The sequence below is a fragment of the Pundamilia nyererei genome, unplaced genomic scaffold, assembly GCF_000239375.1.
Source record: "Pundamilia nyererei isolate P.nyererei 1_Seehausen unplaced genomic scaffold, PunNye1.0 scaffold00297, whole genome shotgun sequence".
Taxonomy (NCBI): Eukaryota; Metazoa; Chordata; class Actinopteri; order Cichliformes; family Cichlidae; genus Pundamilia; species Pundamilia nyererei.
The window spans coordinates 87,806-111,590 of record NW_005187698.1 but is presented as its reverse complement, the minus strand read 5'-3'; the positions used below and the strand labels follow the sequence as shown (position 1 = coordinate 111,590).

Sequence of the window (23,785 nt, the reverse complement as noted above, 5' to 3'; positions counted from 1 at the left end):
ACAGGATGCATTTGGAGGTTTACAGAGGGCTATACTCTCTGCTCAGATTCAGCCAAATACTCCAAAACGTCACTATCCATTATGCACTTTACCATGCACAGCCATAATGACCTAAACCTTTGAGAAACCAAAAAGTTTCTCAAAGAATAGAAATGGAATATTCCTCAAAGACGAAGTCATCTGATCTCAGCCCAACAGAGCATGCTTTTCAGTTATTGAAGAAAAAAAAATACACGCAGGCAGCATTAAAGGCCTGTAAGTGAATTTGAGGAAACGACATTTGTTGACGTCCATGGGTTCTGGACTTCAAGTTTTCACTGGTTGCAAAGCATTTCAACACAAGTGTTAAACACAAACCATTTAAAATAATGTTAGTTTGTCCAATGACCTCCTGAAAAGGCTGTTTATAACAATGACTTTAATTCCTAAAGAGTTAATACTTTTAGTATTATCTGAATTAAGACTAAAATGTTGTGCTATTGTCCAAATGCTTACCTAAATACCTAACTGGGAAGGATTAGAGTTACAGGGGTCGCAGAAGGCAAATGACAATCAAAGGACAAAGGCAGTGAAACTGGCTTCTGGAGAAATGTTTTCACTGTTTCTATCAGTGTAGTTTGAGGCACCCTTCCCTTCAGCTAACCTGCACATTTGGGAATTGAGACATGCTCTGTGGATACAAAAGCATCTTGGCCCACACCTTTGTCAGGTTGCAATATGTCATTTACCCAAGAGAGACGGTCCTCCTGGATCTGGCACATATCTCTGAGCAGGAGATGTGTATGAAACTGCAAACCCATTGGGACATCAGCACCATCCACCCAGCTGATCAGGGCAGGGGAGAAGCTACTTAGCTCTAGGAAGACCAAGAGCAAGATCTCTCAGAGGGCAGAGCTGGGAGAAGAGCGCTGACTGGGTTAGGGTAAGCAGGAGAGGCCAGAAGCTCATGTGACCGCATCATTACAACATCAACTTCTGGAGACGGATACAATTAAGGGATGAAACACCCAATGAATGTAGCTTATATTTTTTAACATTTGGATTTTCTTTAGGGTTCAAATTTTATATACTAATTATACATGACTTATACAACATAAAAGCAGTGCACAGGACATACATTTTTCCACAGCATGTAGAACAAACAGTCGACCACTAGTCTTTCACATGAAAGCTTGTATATTGACAGAGAGAGTGGAGAAGAGGAATGCATCCTTTGCTATTTGTCTGCGAAGGTGCTGCAGCTGCATGCCATCCATTATAGACCATTAGTGCCGACAGCCCTGAATGTGTTCGTGGAGGACGGTGTTGTTGTCAACATCAAAGAGTGGCAGATTTGTATTCCACAATAACTACTGACGGAATACAACCACATTTTTTTTTTTGATCACTGAGCCCAAGTTTGTGATTCTCTCTACATCCAATTACAACCGCTGATGGCCTCAGGCTGAGAACAGCATCCATGCTGAGGTTCCCATGAATGCAGCCGTGACGTCAGATAACAGTAAACGGCCGTAACACCAAAGCTCCAAGACTCTGAGAAGAAAAGCGCAGAGTGCAGAAATGGAAAGCTAAGACAAAGCAAAGCTTGCACAGACAGAAGGTGCAAGATGCTTTAAAAAATATATATATATTTGAAGTGACATTTTTATTATGGGTGGGAAACTGTGTATGGAGGCACACATGCTCTGTTTGTTCTGTGCAATTTTAATTTTTGATCCTTAATAAAAGATTCAATTAAAATAGTGCATCTTCAGTAGTTCACACAGACATCTACCACCTTTGGTCAACATTTTAATATAAACAGGTGGAGTAGCGGTGTTGACGCCTCTTCCTCTTAGGCTCTAATCTGTTAACATGTGTTGGGAAGCCTTTATTGCACTTATTGACATTATCTTTACATTTCACCATTAAAGCTCAAAACATAAGGTATGATCTGCCTGTCATGGACATTTTTCACCTCCTGGTTTTGCTATGAAACTGACTTTAATAATTAGTTAAGAACACAGATAATAGCAATGGCACAATACATGTTAAGTATCCAAATCTGACTATGGCACAGTCCGACCAGTGTCTTACCCAAACCTGCATTATAGTCAGCATTCACCTTTAAAAATGTGATACCGCAGTGAAACTAAAAGGTATCTATTTAATCACTTTTCCTTTGTTCCCACAGAGAACAGAAGGCTTGAGTATTCAAAGCTCTGTGCAGCTCCACCAGGGTAACCCTACAGTAAGTTTGTTACCACACACAGCTGATGGCTTTGTGCTCCATCAATATGTTAGGTGAGCCTCACTAAAATTGCAAATATCACAGTAGATGACCACAGCATGCCAGCAAATTTGTTTATATATGGTGACATGCACAGTGTGTGTGGAACTGGAGTCCAGCACATATCAAATTAGACTGCATACATACTGTAGCAGTTTTCCTGTGTTGCTTTGCGGAACCATTAAAAATGGCAGGAAAGGAAACGTGTATGTGAATGGATGGTAATTACATTTTTTTTTGTTTTACACTAGACACGTGTTTATTGTATGGACATACAGAGTCCATATAATAGCCAGGACTTTCAAACTACTCACTTTTAACCTGTCATGTTTGCACATTTTACTGCTTCCTTATATTTTTTCTTCGCCTCTCTTCTGCCCTTTTCTTTCCCTCTTTCCACTGACCCCCTCCTTCCTTCTACCTCCCTGTCCCTTCATCTATCCAGGGACAGTATGTATTAGTATGGAACCTTGGCAGGTGTTTGTTCATTCAAGTGACACAGTTTTATAATGAGAAAAGTGCAAATTTCAGAATATACATTCAGCCGCCTGTGTCTGGATGTGACTGTTCTCTTTTCCTTGTCAACAACCCATCTGGGGACTTGAATTTGTCTGTGCGAATGTGTGTGTGTGAGGGACTGATAGGGAAAAGCAAACAGAATGCAATGCCTATTGAATTGCTTAATGTATATTCTCTATCTCAGGCATTCCTCAGCCTCCATTACCCGTTATAGCTTTCGGTGGAATACTGGCTTTTTAAAATGTAAAATGTGCCATACTCTATAGAGTAATTGGCTTGTGGAGATTTTTCCTGTGACAGAAATGATTTTCTTTCATCAGTCTCTACCTGCCATGTCGAGTTCAGTGGGACACCCTCGCCAGCCCTACTTCATTAAGTCCTTGTGAGAAGCGGGTCAGCGAGGAGACAGCTCTTGCCCATAAACTCTACTGTATTTTGCAGAGGAATACATTTTCCCCAGCAGCTCGAGAGCGGGGTGTCTATAAGGTGCTACATATTTTTACAGCTATCCTTCAAAATGACTTTGCAAAGCATTTAAAAGAAAGTGGAAAAGGTCTGCAGTGTTGTATCCTTGTTTTTATAGTGTTAAAGGCAAACAACTCTTAATTTTAGGCTGCAGTTTAAAAAATGGATTTCTTTTTCTAAAAAAGAAACGAGAGAGAGAGAAATTATTTCCTATTCCCAATTCTGCACTCCAGAACTTTCTCCTTAAAGACAGAAAGAATAAGCCTGACACTATAAGTGTGAGGTAATTATTCCCATTTGCCTCCAGTATTCTTCTCTACACCCTGTGAATGATAAGTGGCTCTACTAATAAAGACAGTAATAACTGGATCTGTTGCCTCATTTGACAGTGCACTGTCTTTCTCACCTCAGCCTGTTTTACATCAGAACGAGCAGAAATGACATTTGTCTGACACCAGTTTCTCCAATCCACAGTGACAACTATACAGAACTTTTAATTACAATACCTGCATGCACGTCTAAGTGCACTGCAAACAAAAGCAGGGTTTCCCCCCCCATTTTTTTTCCAAATCAAACGCTGAATGTTACATTCAAACACAGACATGCGCAAAGTGAAATGACAAAGAGAGAAGACGCAGAATGCTCAAGGTCAGAGAAAAAGTTTGCCTGTTTCTTTCACAGGTGATAACTGCATCTGAAAGCTCTCATAAAATGCCTCCTTAATTCGTCTCCTTTATCCCACCAAGGCCTACATTCCATCTCCTTTTCCTTCTTTTTCTTCCTCTCATGTTTTATGGTCCTTGTCTTGGAGAAAGGGGACTTGTTAGGGATCTTTGGAGATTTACAGTCAAGTTTTTTTTCTATCAGAGAGAACACCGTACCAATCTTCAGCCCGATATGAAAGGATGTTTCATAGAGGTACTCTACCAGGGGGAAAAAAGACAGCTGTCTCAAAAGTTTAACTTTCTAGCTAAGATTAACTTTTGAGAGAAAGTTCTGCTATCTGTTTAATAAAAAGTCTGTCAGGCATTTCTTATTTTGTTATTTACTTTGGAAAACTTTTAAAAGCCTATCCCCCTAAATTGCTCAGGCACAGATACTCTGAATGCATCAAAGCTTTCATGGTTGCATACCGGGGAGGTGGAAGGCTTGACATTCCACATGCACACACGTATATATGGGCTTACAAGCACAGATACACACGCTCACACAACCACAAACAGCCAGCAAATTGATTCAGACAGCTGAATATTTGATATCTTAGGACCTGAATAGTTTCATATTCAGCAGTTTGGGGGCCTAAAAATGAGCAGTTGGCCCTTAGCTGTTCACCCATAACACTAATCTTAATGTTTAAACAGATTCAATCAATCTGCAAATAGCGCAGCATAGACAGAGTTGTCCACCACAGGTGCACTCAGCACTTGGTCATTTTTCAAGAACCATTAACAAACTATTGCTCATAGTTACATAAAAAAAAAAAGAAAATGCTAAAAAATAACCTCTGCAGCAAACAGATCTGAAAATTTTGCCCATTTTTAGAATGCAGTTTTTAATTTGACTGTTCTTCTAATATGCCAGCGCATATGCGCGGGACTCAGGTAGCTCCCCGAGTTCACACTGCGTTAGAAGTTACAAAGACAGCGTGACCTCTTAATGGTCAGTTTGCCTTTTAAGCAGAATGAGGCAAGACCAGAGTAATTGAAGAGCATGAAAAATGCTTTAAAATTTGCATTAATCTCTCAAAATCTAAGCATTAATAAAGCATTTAGCTGGAAAGATGTCAAACTAATTTCAGTGCCTATATATTCATAACAAATACATATACAGAACAGCACTCATGAGGATTTGCTGAATCTGTAGCATTTACATGAAAAGAACGGCATTCAATGGTATTTTTATCTAAAAGATGTTTCTTTTAGAGCTTTTTTCTGAGAACTATTATTGTAAAATCCATTTTTATCTTTTTCTACTGTAAACAGACCAACTCAATGGCTGAGTGTTCAGAGTGAATGCCACATGGGTGCAAATATCTTTAAGGATCTTTAAGAGTCCCTGGTTTGATTCACGCTGAACTCAGACCTTTACTGCATGTCAATCTGCTCGCTTTCCTCACATTTCCTGCCTCTGCCACATCTACTCAGTGAAGGTGAAAATGGCAAAAAAATTAAAATAAAAATCTTCTCATAGTGCAACACGATAGTTTCCCTGTACTTTTGCACGCTTATCTAGCTGGGAAACTATTTCAGGAGCTAAACGAGCAAATATAAATGATGTCAGTTCCAGAATAAAGCGTACTATTTCTGACCCTGAAGAAATACTACACCACCACACAGCAAGGCATGTCACTATTTTTTCCTGGAGGTTGTCCAAAGACAACATGACCTAAACCCAAATATCAGACCACTAATTACATTACTGGAGAAATATGTGCAGCATCTTTTCTAGCCACAGAGCTCCCAGTACAAAGGCCTGCCGCTTTAGTATCATTTTGAACAGAACTATAATGTATTCAGCTCTGCCAAGTTTGTGCTGCAGGGAAACGCTTTATGATGCATGTAAAGACAGGTAAACCATGATCCTGCCATAGTCTGGAAGGTAGGGGTGGACAGATAATTAAAGAGAAGGGAAAAGAATCAAGGAAGTAGGTTGAAAATGAAAACCCACATGTGGGTGTTCAAAAAAGAAAGAAAGAAATGGTATGTAAAAGGGTTAGCGAATTATAGCAACCATGTTGAGTAAGTGATTTAAATGTCATACCATAGCGAGCGCTCACACATGATGAGTCCACTAAATAGGCTTGCAAATTTAGCCTGGAAAGTAATTATACATAGGCTCTTCCTAGTATGGGAATAACGAATATTTTGTAATTATGGGCCATTGCAGAATTTCTCCATCCAGGAAATAAAGCTATTATCAAGTCAACCAAAAGAGCAATTTGTAAGGAGATATTAGCCTCTTTTGAATCTTATAAAAGAGAGAATCCCTCTTGCCCAGCGCTCATCTCTCTCACTGTCAAAGCACAGCTTAAGTCCCTTAGTGGTAAGTGATGGAAAGGACAAAATTGGCTACATTCGGGACAATGACTTATTTGAAATTCAAACAACTCTTCACAGCCAGCACCTTTGAGAGGATGGGAGACAAGAGGAGTCTCTTTCATCTGACTAAATGTCTTAGAGGTGAATCTCAGCGCTGACATTAAACAACAACAGCCGAGAAACCGGCACCACTCAAAAGACTACGATGGAGTCAGTTGCTGCATTTGTCTTTCCAAAAGCAATATGTTTATGCTAATGCTCTGTGGCTGGGTTTAACCCTGGATGCAAGTGATGTTTTTTTGTGATTCGACATGTGGTCATGCAGGTGCGGTGCAAAGTCACCAGCCTGCTGTGCAGACGCGCATCAATACGGAAATCTGAAATGATTCCTTCGGTTTAAAATAGAGTGGAGAGAAAACCACAATTCATCACAATGATATTTACGGTAGCTGACTTTGAAATAGACCTTTAACATTTAAAGAAGAATTGCGTTTACACGGAGTAAACCTGCAGGTTCAAACAAGGTAGATGCTAAACTGCATGGAAAATATCTTGTACATTAAGAGACGGAGGGAAAAATAGTTTTTTCAACCACTGTGACATAGCAAAGTATGCAAAAAGTTGCAGAGTTGGGGTTGTATTTTTGAGCAACTGTGTGCTTGCCCTAATCCCCATCTTCTTCTTCCCAACAGGCAGCAAGGAAAATTAATCTGAAACCTACTGTGCTCAAAGGCGTTTGCAGCTGAGACATCTTTCCTTTCACACACTGCCAGTGGCACTTTGGAAACACTCACCATCTCTGTGCTCCCATCAGCATGTGCATCTGAATTTGCCACGTTCAGCAAGACAACTCCCAAAGCACACATACACACACATACACAAATACAGACCCAAACCAAAACAGCAACACAACTCTGGAGCCTTAGTAGTATCCCCCTGCTTTTCTGATAATAAGAAAGTCCTTGGCTGGTTTTTCATTTCCAATCTTAGAGCCTTGCATTGGAAATGCCATGAAATAGACCCCCAAGCCCGACCCCTGGTGTGATATGGAATAACCTGCGAAGAACATCACCTGTTGAATTTGATGTTCAATGCAGCTTTTTACCGCTGCTCTTTCTGAAAAAAGGCAGGTAAGTGAAAACGTGAATGACGGAAAATTGAAATGCTTTGCCCCATGCATGCATTCAGTTACCCTATGCAAAAATACATACAAACAACAACACAGAAAACACACACGCGTACAGTGCATGAACACCCAAACGGACAAGGAAGCCCAGTGGGCAGCGGGATAATGGAAAAAGACTGTGTAAATCCCATATGTGCTTAATCCAGACACTTACAAGAGAGTGTGATTCATACTCTATGACACTCAAATAATACAGCTGAGAGATGCGCAGGGCACAATCACTCCAGCAGGCATGAACCAACTAAATAAGGCCCATGAATCCTCTTTATGGGGACACTACTGAAGATGGTGTAAAAGGTCAGGAATAAACCCTCTGTACTTATTAGCCATTAAAACAATGGCAGTTTCCTGCCACACCTAGAGTTTGTGTATTCACGCAGGATATTGTGTTTGCGTGCGTCGGTGAATGTGTGAACAATAACAAGGGCTTGCATTTGTTTAATGGAGAAATGTCTGTGTGGGAATATGCAGCTCTCTGGTATATAAACTCTTATTTATTACAGAGCTTCGAGTCTTCTCTGCAGACACATCACTCCCAGGCTGTTTTCTCCCTGAAAGTGGGATGTGTTGATGAGATTGTTAAAGTCCTATATAACAAAACGCTAAACATTCTCTCCTCTGTTTGTACGCTGCAGCATATCCTCACAGTTGCAAAATTTTTACAAACCCATACATTTGAAGCATGAGTTTGATTAAGAGGGTATAAACACCTCTTATTATAAAAAAAAGTGTGAAATCTCTCCTATTCAACATTTTTAAATCATTAAACTGGATTTAAACACGCCCCTCGCCCACGCACCTTAAGTGAAGTCTGTACTTTTTGCTTGTCACTCTTTAGGCACTTCTCACAAAGATGTGGCTTTCATTGCTGACGCTTTTATGTGCTATGAAATTTCACTGTAGCTTCAAAGTGTTTTTGTTCGCTTCTGCATTATACGACAGTCATTTGGGTCCGAGCACCCATTGTAATACCTGGGGAAAAATGTACCACTAAATAGCTAACTGGATACTCCAGCAAGGTATGCTCTGCTGATGAAGGCTATACCACAAAATGTGAAAATGAGTCTTTGAATATCAGCAACAACTTTATTGCTCTCACTTATACACAAGCCAACAATATTGCATCACTCCTAATATACTGTGTGCTGCAGACGCTAATGCTGGTACGAGCTAAGCACCAACAGAACGTGTGGGATGATCTTCCAACTTGACCAGAACATCAATTTAAACCTTTTAAGCACCGTTTTAAATTTAGATCGAGGGGTTATAGAAAATAAAAACGGATTTGATTCACCACATCATTTTTTTATTGGCGGTGGTTAATCTGATCGAAGGTTTGCACTGATCATGCTTGTGCTTGAAATTCCAGATAAGATGGATGATGCACTAGCCTGTTTTTACACCCCCACTTACCTTATTCAGTTATACTTTCCAATCATTCACCACAGACAACCGTTACAGTGAAGCAAAACCAACTGCACACAAACTGACAGAGAAGCTAAAGCCCTTAAACTGCAAATGGCAGGTGGTAATCAGCACTGGTTATACTGTTCAAAATAGAGCTGGTCACATCTACTCTCACCACTGACGGCTTCTTTGTAGCGATGTGTGTCTATCTATGTGTGTAAGGATGAACAGTAACAAAGTAAAAGAGTAATAACAATGGCATACTATACATCCACAGAGGGAAGCTTTGCAAAAAACATCATGAAAAGCAGCTGGGACACAAGTGTTATCTGTTTCTCCTTACTGTGAAAGAACGTGCTGCACAGACATGAAAACACAAACTCGAGAAATGTGGGACAGATGCTGAGACACAGCAGAGACAGGCACACAGAAAAAGTGCGATTTTTTGGTTTTTTTAGGTCAATCTCCAACCAACAAAAAAAGAAAAAGAAAAAAAAAAGGATTCAATCCCGTTTTATGCATTCCTCTGCAAACCCAACATATACTTTTAAAGACCAGATCTGTCATGTGGTGGCTGTTGTCTGCTTCATCTCCAACTCACCCTTCTTGTCCCCAAAAAAGAGGGTCTGCTGTGCTGGGTTTGACCACTGGAGGGAGGTGTTGTCATTAAACTCCACACGGCAGGTCAGGTTCGCTATCCCACCCTCTGTCACAGTCACGTTCTGAACCAGAGGATACTGTCCGCTTATCCCTGCAAAACGACACAAACGAGAAACGTGTAAGAGGAGATGTGGATGCATCAGGTGGGGGACAGAGAAAGCTGCTGGGGCAGACAGAGTCAGACAGATGGCACATTTGCGATTGCTCAACTTGTACGGGTGCTTTGGTAATTAAATTCTCTTGATGAATTTCAATTCAGCACAAGGACGGCGATATAAAATAAGAAGCTCTGCAGGTAAACTGGGGAATTTGATTTTTATCCAGCTGTTTGATAAGGATGCTTGTGAAAATAAGTAAAATACTTTAATATCACTGGTGGAGTAAATCAGCTCTTCACTAGGGAAGAAAAGGGAAGAACAAAAATGTCTGGTGTGTTTGAAAAAAAGAAGAAGAAGCTTAACAGCCTAATTACAAAGCAAATGTTCAGGCAGACTGGCCAGTCACTACTGTGTGCTAAATTGGACCCTAACATTGAACACACAGGAGGCATTTAGCCCGCGGTACCAACCCTGAAACCTTAGCTACACAGGGAAGACCAATTAAAAACTGTTCTCTGTGGACTCGTGTGCATGCATGGATGTTAATTTGTGTTAAGCCTGCATCCAAAGAGAGAATCGCAGAGCTCAACTGAGTGATATCATTCTGGGTGACCTCTAAGCTGAATAGAGGGAGTTTTCAGGACCACGGACAGGTCACTTCTGGAGCCAGTTCATCAATAGCCGCCTGCCAGTTTTCAGAACTCTGGACAGCTCACACTGTTGCTCGTGTGGGTGTACATGCGTGTTTGGGTACGCTTTAGTGTGAAGGCTGAGGGAGCAAGTAAGCAAGTAAATAATAATAACCATAAATCTATCCCTGTCCCCATCCCCGGAGGACAGATTTTAAAGACTGTGTGAATGAAGGCTTAGGTAAGAAAGATTATTCATCCCCAGCTAACTCTCACGTCTTAAACCGCCATTCCTCCCCAGGCAAGGATTAGGAAACACAGAAGAAAAGAAAAACATATATAAGGCGAAAAAAATATTTCAAATTTGTGAGATTTTAAACGCCACGATATCCGCTGAACGCTGCTAATTGAGTTTTCTTACACAAGTTAATTATTGCACAGGTAGCATAAACAAACCCGCAGACGGTGTTTTGTCTTCTGTGCGAGCAGACGAGGCAGGGGAAACCCACGCCGAAGGATGTGCGGAGACAGGAGAAGGTGAGGTGAAGGAGAGAAAGAGAGGAAGCGACAGGTAAGTCATGGAGCACGGGTCATTTCCAGTGTTGATTAAGGCCTCCCGAGGTTAATCATGCGTGTGAGAGATAGAGCGGGAAGAGGAGGGAAACGAAGGAAAAATGGATGTGAGCTATGGGAGGCTAGGAATATGTTTTATTCATGAAAGTTTTGCATGAGGCATGATCTGCCAGCGATTTACCGTTCTGCTGCGCCTGCCCTCACTCTCTTTATTACTCCTTCTCTTTAAATCACTTACTTTTTCTCATTTTTTTCGCTCACGCGGTGGAGCGACATGCGGCCCAGTGTGATACATTTTGTTTCCTTTGTGGTAGCCACAAAGAGAAGTTAATGGTTAACCGCCATACCCGATGGTACCAATGATGTTTTGTGAGTGAGATTTTGCAAAATATAATTTTAGTTCATTACCGCAGCAGATGTGTCTGGGGAGCCGCTTGCTTGTTGTGTTGCCAACTCTTCACTTATATCTTAAAATATAATAGACGAGTTTGTTTTCCAAATTATCTGCTTATGACAAACAAGGAAGAATTGAGTGATTTAATGAGTATGGCAAAATGCCACGTATGTCTTGGGGGAAAATGAGCGTTTCCAAAATGTGGCTCGCTCATTCAGATTTTCACTAAAGACTTACGGAGTAACCAAATGCACAAGTATCACAGCATCAGATTGTAATATCAGAAAATGATCAACTATATATATATATGTATATATAAATATATATGTGTGTGTGTGTAAAAAGATGCATAGTCACTGTGCTATGATTCTAATACATTTTGACTACGATTCAAAAAGATCAAACTTTCTTCACTGGTTTTGGGCTCCAAATTTTTAAGTCTTACCAGCGGAATCTGATCGATATGTGAAAATCACTTGTTTTCTTTAAATTCAAACATTTATCCGTTTGTAAAATCACACATTTAAAAACGTTTACACCAGTGCACATGGCTAACTTACGCCCGCTAAATCACATCTCAAAATATAACACCCCATGATCCAGTGTGACTCTTCATCTAATACATTTGAATGCCCACATCGCTCTCTTATCACACCTTTAAAATGCTAGTTTGCAGCTTTGCCTCGTACTGACTGAGCTGATCCTGCTGGAATTTGATAAAACTATTTTTTAACAACAGCTACTTCAACAAGGAAACAGATGGATACCCTGGCTAATTACTCGGCATTGCGTTAGCACTATGTTGTAGATATGTTGTGTAACACACCTCATTTTATTTTGTTTTGAATGTAGCTTTATTCAAATCTGTATAAAGCTACATTCGGTAGCAGAGGCACACTGGTCTATCAGGCCGATGTAAAGATATTTATGCCATAGGTTTACTTTGGCTAGACACACTAAACTATTAGCTTTTACATTTCATCTCTCCTCTTCTTTTCTTTCCTCTCCTACACAGATCTACAATAGTCCGGGGATCCCTCTGTCTATGCTTTGCGTCAGTGTCTGGTGCTACACTTCCATTGGGACTGAAAGGGCCAAAGGGGCCACAATGATGGTTATATTAGAACAGCGTAGTGTTCTTTGCGCCTAATTGGCCAGTGGAGTAGGTTCTTCCATTCTCCCCTCTGGCCAGCCAGACCTGATTTAAATGTATCTCCTGAGGGAAGGAGGCAGCTGTTCTCTCCTGATTTCCATGTCTAAATTTAGGCCCTTTCCTCACTTCAACTCCACTCTTTCTCCTACTTTCAGTTTCTTGCTCTGTCTTTTCCAGTTCACATCCATTCCACTCAATTCCCTCCACCCTCTCTGTCACGTTTTTTCCTCTAGTTGATCCCTGAAGGGTGGCATTTCCACTTGCTTTGTCTCTCATTTTCATATTCTCTCTGTCTCCTGCTGCTCCCTAGTCTTTAAAGTTTATCTTGATCCTACCTCTTTTCTGTTGCTCAATTGTGCTCTATCTGTCACGGCGAATGGGGTCATTTTAATTGCCCTCCACCTTGACTGACATGCTAAGGCTAAGACAGGTCAACAATCCTCTCATCTACATGACATTATAAAGTAATGACATTATGAAATTAGCTCTGCTTTATTTAGCTCGAATTAGATCATTTACTATACTGTGCTAAAGTTTCAGACACCTTAGCTGTAGATTCTTATCCATCACAAATTACCATAAAGGTGGGCTCTGATTGGCTCTTAATTCATTCTGCAGCATCAAAAGAACCCTGCATGCACACACGAAGCTGCTGTAACTTCAGTGACAGGAGGAACTAATGCTATAGCCCCCACACAGCTCCCACTTTACTTTTAGTGCCTAAACATGAAAGGCATTATAGAAAAATGCACGGGCCAATTCAGCCGCTTCTTGCCCAAGCAAATGACTGGACAAATAACACTGATACGAATATAAGAGTATCCTGGGTGCTTCCTGTCTGCTCCCCCACATGACCTTTCAAGCAAGAGCAGCCGAGTCTACTAACCTTTCTTATTTAGGCATTCAAGAAGCAGAGAAAAAGAGAGAGATGCAGCAGACAGATGGACAGCCTGGAGCTACTGACCTTTATACCAGGACTGGAGCTCAACTGAGCTGTAGAGCTGTGATGTATGGCCGAGAATACAGGATTACAGGACGGGAAGAGGCAGGCCACAGTTTTGATTAGCTGAGTCACCCTTTAAGCCAGTCAAGCACAAGTGATAATTGCAGGCTTGGGATCACGCTTAAAATTTAAAGGACAATTCCAGATTAGTAGAGCATGCCCATAATTTGTGTGGGTTATGAAAAGTAAGATGTGAGGACTGGCAAGGAGCTAAGAGTTAGCTTGTTAAGTCTGGCTATTATCTACCACGTTAAATACAATAATAAATATGTGTATACATTTTTCTGCTTGCCTTTGTTTCCTTGTCCACACAAGTTAGGTTAATCTCTGGGTTTGTTTAAAACTTTAATTTTATTTCCAGCGCTGGGAAAAGAGAAGTTCTAATACTGAGTGGGAGCTCTTGTGGGACTCCCTTGGAATTAGGAGGCACAATGTTATTACCGCAAGTAAGAACAATAGTCAAAAGCACAAAAATAAAACCCACAATGTAACACAGTAGAACTGCATTTAAACTGTTAAGCTCAGAGCAATTAATCATTTGAACCTGAACTAGATCTGCAGGGCCTTAGAGAAGAATTTCCCATTATCGCTATATGTTATAATAGAAGAATAAATGTATTATGAGCACTTGCTGATGTTTTTCCAATAATCCTGTGTTAAAAAATGTGCATTTGAAACCGCATCGAAGGTTTAGCCACCCTGCAAAGCATATTCTCAGATGCTCTGACACTATAAAGCGTGGCCTTTAAGTGGCTCACTGTTAAAAAAGGCATCCCACTAAGAAGATAACGAATGAGAGGCAAAAGATTACATAGGACATGACAGCTTTGCCATGACCAGTTAGTGTCTATAAGGTTACACAGGTGGCTACGCAGCTGGGTACACAAGGTTTTCAGAGTGATTCTCAAAGTGTCAGGCAGCAGGGTGGCCTGGTGATTGGAGAGAAGGTACAAGGTCAACAGTTTTATCATCTCAAGAGCTGGTGTGAATTCATCAGCCAGGGATGTATCCTGTCACAGCGTCCTTGAGAATAAAAACTCTCCAACCTCTTCACTTGTTTAAAGCATCAGAAAAAATATTGAACACGCAACTGGAAAAAAATAAACATAAAAATACGAATACGCTGTCATCTCCAGGAAGGAAAGGCTAGGGCTGATCACATGAAGCACAAAATGTGGTTAGTAACTTCCTGGAACAGAAGTTAACATGTCAGAGAAGAGCATCATCACTCACTGCCCTCACTCTGGGACTCTCCCTCCAACTGTGACAATTTTCACACACGCTTTTCTCAAGAACACGCTGCGTACACGGGGTTGTCTCTTTTCTCTTTTGCGGTGACCTTTTTCACGCCTTCTATCAACATCCATCCTAAATCAATGGTGCATCTCCAATGTGATTTATCAACATTTCATAACACTATTACGCCCGGCATAAAAAGCCAGCCTTTAGCATTCACTATAAAATGAAATTGCAGGTTCCTGTGGGAAAAAAAGGGTAATTACCACTGCGACAAAAAGTATATAGCAGCTTTTAAGAACAAGAGTATGAGTGGAGTCTAAAGCACCATATGTAATTTATCTTTTGAATATCTTGAAAAGAGAAGACAAAGTGAAATCTCCGGCAATAAAAACACAATTGAATGCATTTAGACTGGTATTGCTTGAAAAGGGAGGCACAGTTAGATTTAAAGCACTTTCACTGCTGCCAAAACGCTCATAAGTGGAAATATTTAAAATCTGCCTTCCATTTTTCTCCCTGTGTGCATTTATCCATTAAAACCTTGTATAGCTGGTGAAGACTTCACACAGTTCTAATTGTTGTTATCATCTTTACACCTCTTCCTCTTTCAGTTGTGTTTTGGGGCTAACCTTTCTTTTTCTAATGTATAATCCAAACTTCAGTTAACTAATACCTGACAATAAATATTTATACAGTTGACATATCATACATTCTATTATTCTATATCTAAGTTTAGTAATCTTTATTAAAATAAGTAAGACCACTAGTAAGGTGTTGTTTTTATCAGGTTCTCCAAAGATATTCCCTTAAGAAGCACCCACACTCATTGCCCATCACTTTGTAGCTGATTGTCAGTTACTAGCAGATATTGTAGGGTCTGGTTGCCTAAGTTACATAGTTACTAATCAGTGGTTTTCTTCATTTTTATTTTTAATTGCTGGTTGAGAAGCTCAGGACCTGCCTGCCTTGTGTCACCACAAGTTATATCTCCTGCCGTCACCTGAAGTCGCTGTATGTCACTGACTTTTTGTGGCTCCTGGGCAGCCTGTTGCTGCTTGTCGCTTCCTGTGTGGATTTGGCTTTTATTTAGGTGATGATGGCAGTGGAGAGTGCTGTCGGACATCTCAGTTCGATGTTTCTTATAGGTGATCCCTTGTGACCTACAGATCATATTATTTTCATCCTTAAGAGATCATTCCCATCTGGATTGAAATGTTTCACTACAGCGCCAAGGTAATCACTTCGAACTGCCATAGTTCCCTCTAAGAGGGCAAGTGATCCCACACAGTGCCATCATTATGCCCCTCACAGCATAACAGAGCCACCTGATCCCCTCTCTGTAGGGGTCTACAGTTCAGGTGTTTACTTTAATCAGTCACCTGTCCATATATGAATGATATTGTTATCAAATGGTCATAAATTGGGTTATAGTGGTTCTCTCTGTTTTCATTCTTATAACTGAATAAACATTCACTTTTCAGCTTTGTTCTTTTTCTCTTGGCAAATGAGGCGTATGTAAATTGTGCTTGCAAGCGAGCATGCCCGCGTGTGAGTATTTCTAATCTGAGCTTGCTCTTTTGACAATGATAAGTTTCTTGCTGTGAGCAAATTGAATGCAACCCCTGCAGAGGGTGGAGCTACCTTTGTATTCAGCACGAGCATACAATTACCTCAGGACAGTCATTTTTGATCTGGAGATATGAAATTAATTATTCGGCACCAGAGAGGCTGGCTACGGCAGTGCTGTTGTCATTTACATACAGTAATTAGACTGGGCAGCTGTTGGTGCTGCCGTTGCAAACTTGACATCCAACTTGGCCCTTGGAGTCAGATCAACAAAATATCACCTACTTCTCCATGGTGCTGTTAGGTGTTGTTTAAGAGCAGCGTTACAGAGAGAGTCCAGGTTTGTTTGTGTATGTTTTTTCCTTTTCCACTGAGTGGATAATGTTAACACATGCTGTTCATGTAAGGACAATAATAACATTTAATATGATATAAGGGCAAACACAGAAGAAGAAGTGGTGTTTCTCGAGTTTACAAAGCACTACGAGAAACAAACATGCCAGCTCACGTATCTCCTCTTGACTTTTTTGTTGCTGTTTTTGATGACAAAGACCTGCCACAGCCGAACTTTTCTGCGATGCCACTTTTCAGGAGCCAAACCTACACATCAAAATTTATAAAAGCCCACAACCCAAATTCAAATTGGTGACCAGACATGTTTCCAGACACTTCTACCATTTGCCCAGTATTTTCTGCCCTTGATTCAGCCACATCAATTTAAAGGGCAGAGATATAAACCTCTGCCCATTCTCAGCATGTAAGCTGCCTGAGTTCAAGCTTGCTCAGTCCAGAATGGCCAGGGATCTCACTATCCTTTCTGAGCCAAGGTCAGACATCTCACAGTTTTATGACGGAGGTAAACCAGGCCTTCATAAATACTTCATACAGTGCTTTCTTCCAGCTAGCAAAAGCAAACAAGCAAGAAGAAGAAGAAGATGAAGCTGCGAGCAAAAGACAATTAGGAAAGGATATAAGCACATATTTTGACATGCAAAAAAGAAAGGAGAAAAAAGGAAACAACTGAGGCGAGAGCAGAAACAAAGGAACAATATTTTAAATGTTTCCTTCTAGCCATGAAAGAGCCAGTTCTTGCACAGCTAAATTCTCTGAACTGTCAAGTAGAAACTTTGGAAACATTCAAAAATTATGCAGTCCTGATTTATACATAAAATATAAGCAGGTACTATTAAATACATATCTTTGTGTACCCTCTTTGTGCTATACATACTGCTGTGTGCTTTAGATGTAATAGTAATAGGTGCAATATTCACCGAATTTTATCTTCACTTTAGTGTTTTTCAAAATAGCAAGATCACAGCTTCATCTATTTAATTATTCACTTTATAAGGCCATGAAGGCAAAGCTTTGGCTAGATTTCTTCTTGAATATAAGGCCAAGCAATATTAGCAGGCATCCACACGTTTACTGGCTTAGTAGGTCATTCAAATTAAATATCATAAAAGCATAAGGGCAGGGAAATCAAATTTATTGTGTTTTCTTGCAAAATGATGTGGAGGAAGAGTGTACTTGACTTCATCTTCTTTTTTATCACAGGAAGGATTTCATCTCTTATGCTTTCATACAGGGTGAGAGCAGGATAATCGCAGGCTAGGGTGGCATTCATGAGGGAAATCAAACTAATCACTGCTGCCACCAAAAATCCCCAAATTCCCCAAATCAACATGACACAGTGTGATTTTCTAATGTGTAGTGATGTGTTGACAGATTCTGTTCATTTAAGAAGGATCTGGGGAAATGCTTGTCACCCCAGGGGGACCTGCAAGATTCAGTGGGCAGAAAGTACTAATTTAAAAAAAAAGAAAGAAAAAAAGAAACAGCTCTCATCATTTGGTTGGTGTCAGACTTACTTTGCCACAAAGCACTTTTGCCACAGCTATGAGTCAGTCACAATGACAGGGCTGATACTAGCCGCAGTAAAAGTTACATGTTTTTCATTTTCACTGAAATCACTCCAATTGACGATTACCGGTCTTACAAATCAACAGTTCAGATTATGTCGTGGTGGTTGGGGAGAGGAAGGATAGATGGGAAGTTAACATTTTTGACACGTGGAGAAGAGTGCATCCCCATGGACGTAAGGTTTCCATACAGTCTTACCTTGCATAAAACCTCCAAATTTGATCAAACTTTCCCGTCTGTTTCACACTATTTGAAAACCTTAAATCTCATAACTTAATCCAGTTATTATTATTGTGAAATGCACTAACTGAATTTTTTATTTGAGTTTTTAAATCCACTGTCAAAACACTTGTAGTACAGCCTCTTTTGAAGAAGAGTTAGAACTCAGATACTAGAATACTGAGTAGAGACAGGCCACTATCACATCTTCATTTAGTAGAGCACATAATACCACAGAGACTGCCCTCATTTCCTGTGGTGTTGCACAGGGCAGGTGTCTTGGTCCATTACTTTCCTCATTATACATGCTAGCACTTGCCAACCTTGTCAGGCAGCACACCATGCACTGCTGTAGTTACACATTCACACTTTTTCTGTAGAACCAAAACAGTTTGAGCCCTGAGAGGGAAACTCTTAGAAATATATAGGCAATAATTCCAGCTGCAAAAATACCTCGATCCACACCTGTCAGTTGCAAAACTGACACTGTGCCTCTTCAGTAAATCCCAGTCGTTGCTCTTTAATGCCAAAAGAGGGTTTTGCGCTGGCGCAGACTGTTAGTAAATCTAGCCCTTGTACTCTTGGATCCTCTACTGCCAAACTGGAAGACAGCCAATATTTTTCACAGACATCCAATGTTTTTTCGTCTGGGGATGCAGTTTTCGTCGTTAATGCTCCTAAACTTTGAGAGCCGTCTGTCTCAAAAGATTAGGAAAGCAAGCTAGATAGATACTTTAAATAAATGTAAATACAAAATTTAACAAGTGCACTTCCTCCTTATCAATCCTGCTACAGATCAGATTCAGAAGTTTTCTTTGTTCTTTGAGGTTTTATGTATGTTTTATATGTTTTTTTTAATTGTCTTTTGCTTGTTTTTTTTTTGTCTGTTTTAGCAACTTTGTTATATTAAATTTCCTGGTATACCGGTACTATATCCCTTTAAAACTTGCCTTGTGTTATGTTGAACAAGAATGGGTTTGCTGATAACAATTAGCATTTATTTTTATTGAATTTTAAAATCCCCCAAAATAACTTAAATTAAGTCAACTCAGTTTTATTGTTGTAGGGCAATATCAGAGTTCAGGGTGTCACTGTAATAATTTTCGACTTGTTTTAATGCAGTAAAATGTCCACCCCTCCTCACTATAGGAGGGGTGGACAACAAGCAGGGGGTTGCACACAAACAGAAACGGGACATACAAAGAGAAGAAATATGCTAAAATCCATGAATTTAGGCAGGTGACATAAATGAAACAGTTTCACATGTGTAGCTATATTACATTTTAATAATATCAGAGTATATGGAAGTGCCTAAAAAGTTTCAGTCCATCAGAAGGTTATAGTCGTGGCTGCAAACAGACTTCCGGTCCTGTAGAAGTCTATAGGAAAACAGCTTTCTGATATATATTTTAAAAATGTGCGTGTGCCTCCAGTGGCATAAGCATGCACCGTGCTGAGGTTCCAGCTTTTACAGGTTTTCCTTTTTGGACTTTCAGGGGTTGATTGAGACGATCTGCAAGCCTGGATCCACACTAAATTTCCCATGTGTGCTATAATTTATGCTTGCAAAAATCCTTATCACAACTTTCCTGATGGTATGCATATTTTTCAAGTTACAATTTTCTTCATCTAAGTGAACAACTCATTGTACATCATGAGTAGGCTGCAAACAAGAGCTGCTTGTGACTTTGTATTCTTTGAGTTGCAGTAGTTGTGTACAGAAATGTATGGAAAAGCAGAAAACGGGTGTCAACCTGTGGCTTGCAGCAAACTTACTAAACTTCACAGTTTTGTGCTTCCAAAAGCTCAGGGCAAGATTATCTTTAAATAGATATAAGATAAAAAATCAGTCAAAAAACAGCTTCGACACAGCTTCTGAGAGAGACCTTGCTATGTAGTACCAGATGTTAACAGCGCATCTTTTATGTCTTAGAGTGAGCCTTTTTTATAATGAGAAGAGGCCTTTTGCAGAGTTTCTAACACTGAGTTTCGCATTGACTCTTTTTCCATTGACTGAATAAATGCTTTTGGGCCAGTGTGCATCACTTGATGAATACAGATGTTATAGTAATGCGGTTTGGCCACTAGGCCAAAATTGCTGCTTTGGGATGCTGGGAAGGAAAATTAGGAAAATTGAGTGAAACTTATTAAAAGATGTTATGATTGTGTATTTACAATATGCAGCTAATAGCTTTAACATTTGAGCAGAAAATAAACGTTCATTTGATCACACTGAATTATTCTCAGATGTTTTCTCACATGTGACTCTGTAGAAACACCACCACTGCAGCGCTACTAGGAATTAGTGAGGAGACCCACATGCCATCTACATAATATATAGACAGTATTTTATCAGTGACTACTTGAGTATTTTATCAGCAGCCCTTTGTAAATATTTTGGCCAATCGATTTATGTGTTGTGTTGTGTATGGTTACGGTGCAAGTGAAGCATGTACAAGACTCACTCTAAATAATGATTTTGTAAAGTTTAAAAAAACACTAATTAAATTTAGTTAGAAATTGTGTCACTTGTGCACATACAAGTGCCATATATTTATTTTTGTGCTGTTTTTTAGCTCATTTGCAATGCTGACTGTGAAATATAACTGCGATGTAAACTTCCACAACTTAAAAAAAAGAAAAAAGTAGAAGAACAGAAAAAAAAACATCTTTGAATTAATCTTTCATGCTGTATGCAGTAATTGGCGATGCTATATATACACATTTACAAAAGAATAAAGGCACCCTTAACCATCCACTCAGTCCTTCAGTTGCACACATACCGATGAACCGATACTTTGAGGTGAGCTAAGCCTTTATCCACCCACTGATCAGCATGAATCTTATCTGGCTTGTTATGTTTTCCTACCAGTAGCCTCATTATAAGGGTAAGAGAGGCAGGCCGGAGACATGTGCTCGACTCTGATCTACACATCTTCTGTTCCCCCTATTAAAGAGTGCAATGGATTTCCTATACTGCTGCGGTAAGATGGAAAAGGATGATAGTCAGGTTAGGGTAGCCTTTAAAGAGAGGATTGAATCAAGAGTGAGTGAGACAGAGATGATACAGTTAAACACACGCAGCTGGATGCTGATCAGGAAAGAGGTGGTCTAAATTCATTATGCATTCAGACGCAGCGGGAAAATGAGAAAAAACTGTAGCGAAGTGTTGAGGGGGAATGTGATGTTGATCCTGTGACTACTATCACTGCAGCTGAGGATAGCAGGGAAGGAGGACGTAAGGCGCTGACAGGGTTTTAACATGAGGATTATACCAAATCTACCATTCGGCAGCAGGCAAACTCTGAGAACAACAAGTGTTGCTTCCTTCACTTGAAATTACATTCTGACTGGGTTAGTAATATACAGCTCTTTAGCATTGCATGTTAAGATGCGCCATAAGGAAACAAACACTGGAAGGACCTGTGCAGAAGGTCCGTACGAGCTCTGAGCACAGAAATAATTCTATAAAATGTTACTTTTCTACAGGAGGCTTCTCGATTAAGATAAAAGCTGTTCAACTGAGCTGTTTTGCTATTTTATTTAAAATAATGAGCAACTTGCCATATTTCCTCTGTCTTGATTGCCTCTGTTTATTCATTTTATTCCATACTGACTCCATGAATTTGCGATCAGGGCTCATGCCATCTGCTGCGGGAGCCATGTTCTTCTTGTTGTCGAGGATTGTTCTTTCTGGTTCTGACTGCCCTATTGTTGTCACAGTCATGTTGCACGATGAATTTGGGACTGAGCTCCAAAGCGATCTCATCATAATAACCTGAGTTATATAAAAGCCAAACACTTTCGAGTTCTGCCACTTTAATTTAAAAGTTTGGCTCAGATTATGATTCTTGAAGAAATGTATTTATTGCATAATCACTGCGAAACATCTATAAAATTAAAAAAAAAGGAGCTTCATTTCTGCCAAATATGCTTTGATACAGTTTGAGTGTTTTTATTAGGTATGCCAACCTTAGCTGATACCAATCCTTTCATCTGAATTATGATCACATCTCTGCTTAGGAAGTGACTGTTGTGTGTGTGTGTGTGTAATCATTAGCCAAAGATGGTAACTAAACAGAAAGGGATTATAACCACGGTTGAATAAATTCTTAGTCTTTGAGAAGCATATTTGCTGAGGCACGCAGAATGAAATCAGGTTATCTGCTCTCAAATAAACACTTTGCTTCTCCTCTCTGACTCACTTTTTGATTTATAATCCGTTCTCGCTGCCATAGCGGAGACACAGAAGATGATGGAGAAGATTTGGATCTCTTTAATGTACTGCCACCTTTCCAATAAAAGCAATGGCAAAGGACATTATCACACAGTTAAATAGCTGATTAATAATTGCATGACCTTGGGTTGTCTTTGCACTATATACATACCTAAATGATTTCCTTTTCCTTAGTACTAATTAACAAATCTAAAAATCTATGTTGAAACAAACTGTCTAATTTTATTCTCAAACAAATTAGTTTTTCCACATTATTTTTCAATGTTGGGATAGTGATAAATCCCACTATGGCAAAACCCTGTGATAGAAATCCGAAATGAAAAAAACAAAAAACACATTTCATCCAAATACACAAATATGACTATTCTCAAAATAGTCAGGGAACAACAGCACAGACACACACGCACACAAAAGAATAGAAGCAAATAGACTAAAATATCCGTCCATTAATTTTTTTAAATAAAAGGTTAAGTCTCTTTTCTGATATTGGTTTGTCAGGTTGAGTTTGAGGCACAGCAGGAAAAGCAGCAGCAGCAGCCACCACTCACCTCGAACTTTGCCTTTTGAAGCCATCACTGAAGTCCCCAAGTAGACAAGTGGGGTTGGACGGACAGCAAGAGAGGCAGATGTCAGAATACAGAGGAAAAAGAACAAAGAAAGAAGACAGAACAACTGATTAGATAACTGTAGGAAGAACAGCGTGTCTGCATCTGTCGCATATGTGCAGAAACAGCATTGTCTTTATCTCGGATGTCAGTCACAAGTGCTGAACCCCCACCCGCACAGATCAGTCAACCCTGAAAGAGAATGTCCTGATTTAGCTCATCAGCAAATTGAGACCTTAGAGTGTGACACCTTTTAATTAGTCGAGACACATCATGTGGATCGTGCAAGAGTGCTTTTGGTTTTTTAACTGCCAGACCTACAGTATATGGGTTTGCGCATACTGTACGTGTCATGTTGTGGATTTGTGCTGCCGTGCGTCATTTGACTTTGGGTAGAAAATAAAGATTTTGTTTCATAGTAATGATTTATATGTTTGGATGCAGTGACACATTCTGACACCGGTGAACCATCACATCATCCTGTGTAGGGATGGGTATCGAAAACCGGTTCTTGTTGAGAACCGATTTCCACTGTTTCAATTCCTTGGAATTGTTTGCCATTTTTGCAAACGATTCCCTTATCGATTCCAGTCCGAATGACGTCA

The 23,785-nt window shown here is 39.9% G+C and overlaps 1 protein-coding gene across 1 annotated transcript in view; it reads right to left on the bottom strand.

The window, feature by feature from the left end:
• LOC102199148 (cell adhesion molecule 2-like) overlaps positions 1–23,146 on the bottom strand; it is a 65,184-nt gene extending 42,038 nt beyond the window's left edge. The window contains exons 1-2 of the mRNA XM_005751017.2: positions 23,124–23,146; positions 9,486–9,635 (exon numbers count right to left, since the gene is read on the bottom strand). The gene's annotated coding sequence lies outside the window, so the exon portion shown is untranslated. The remainder of the gene's footprint in view (positions 1–9,485; positions 9,636–23,123) is intronic.
• Positions 23,147–23,785: the final 639 nt, after the last annotated feature.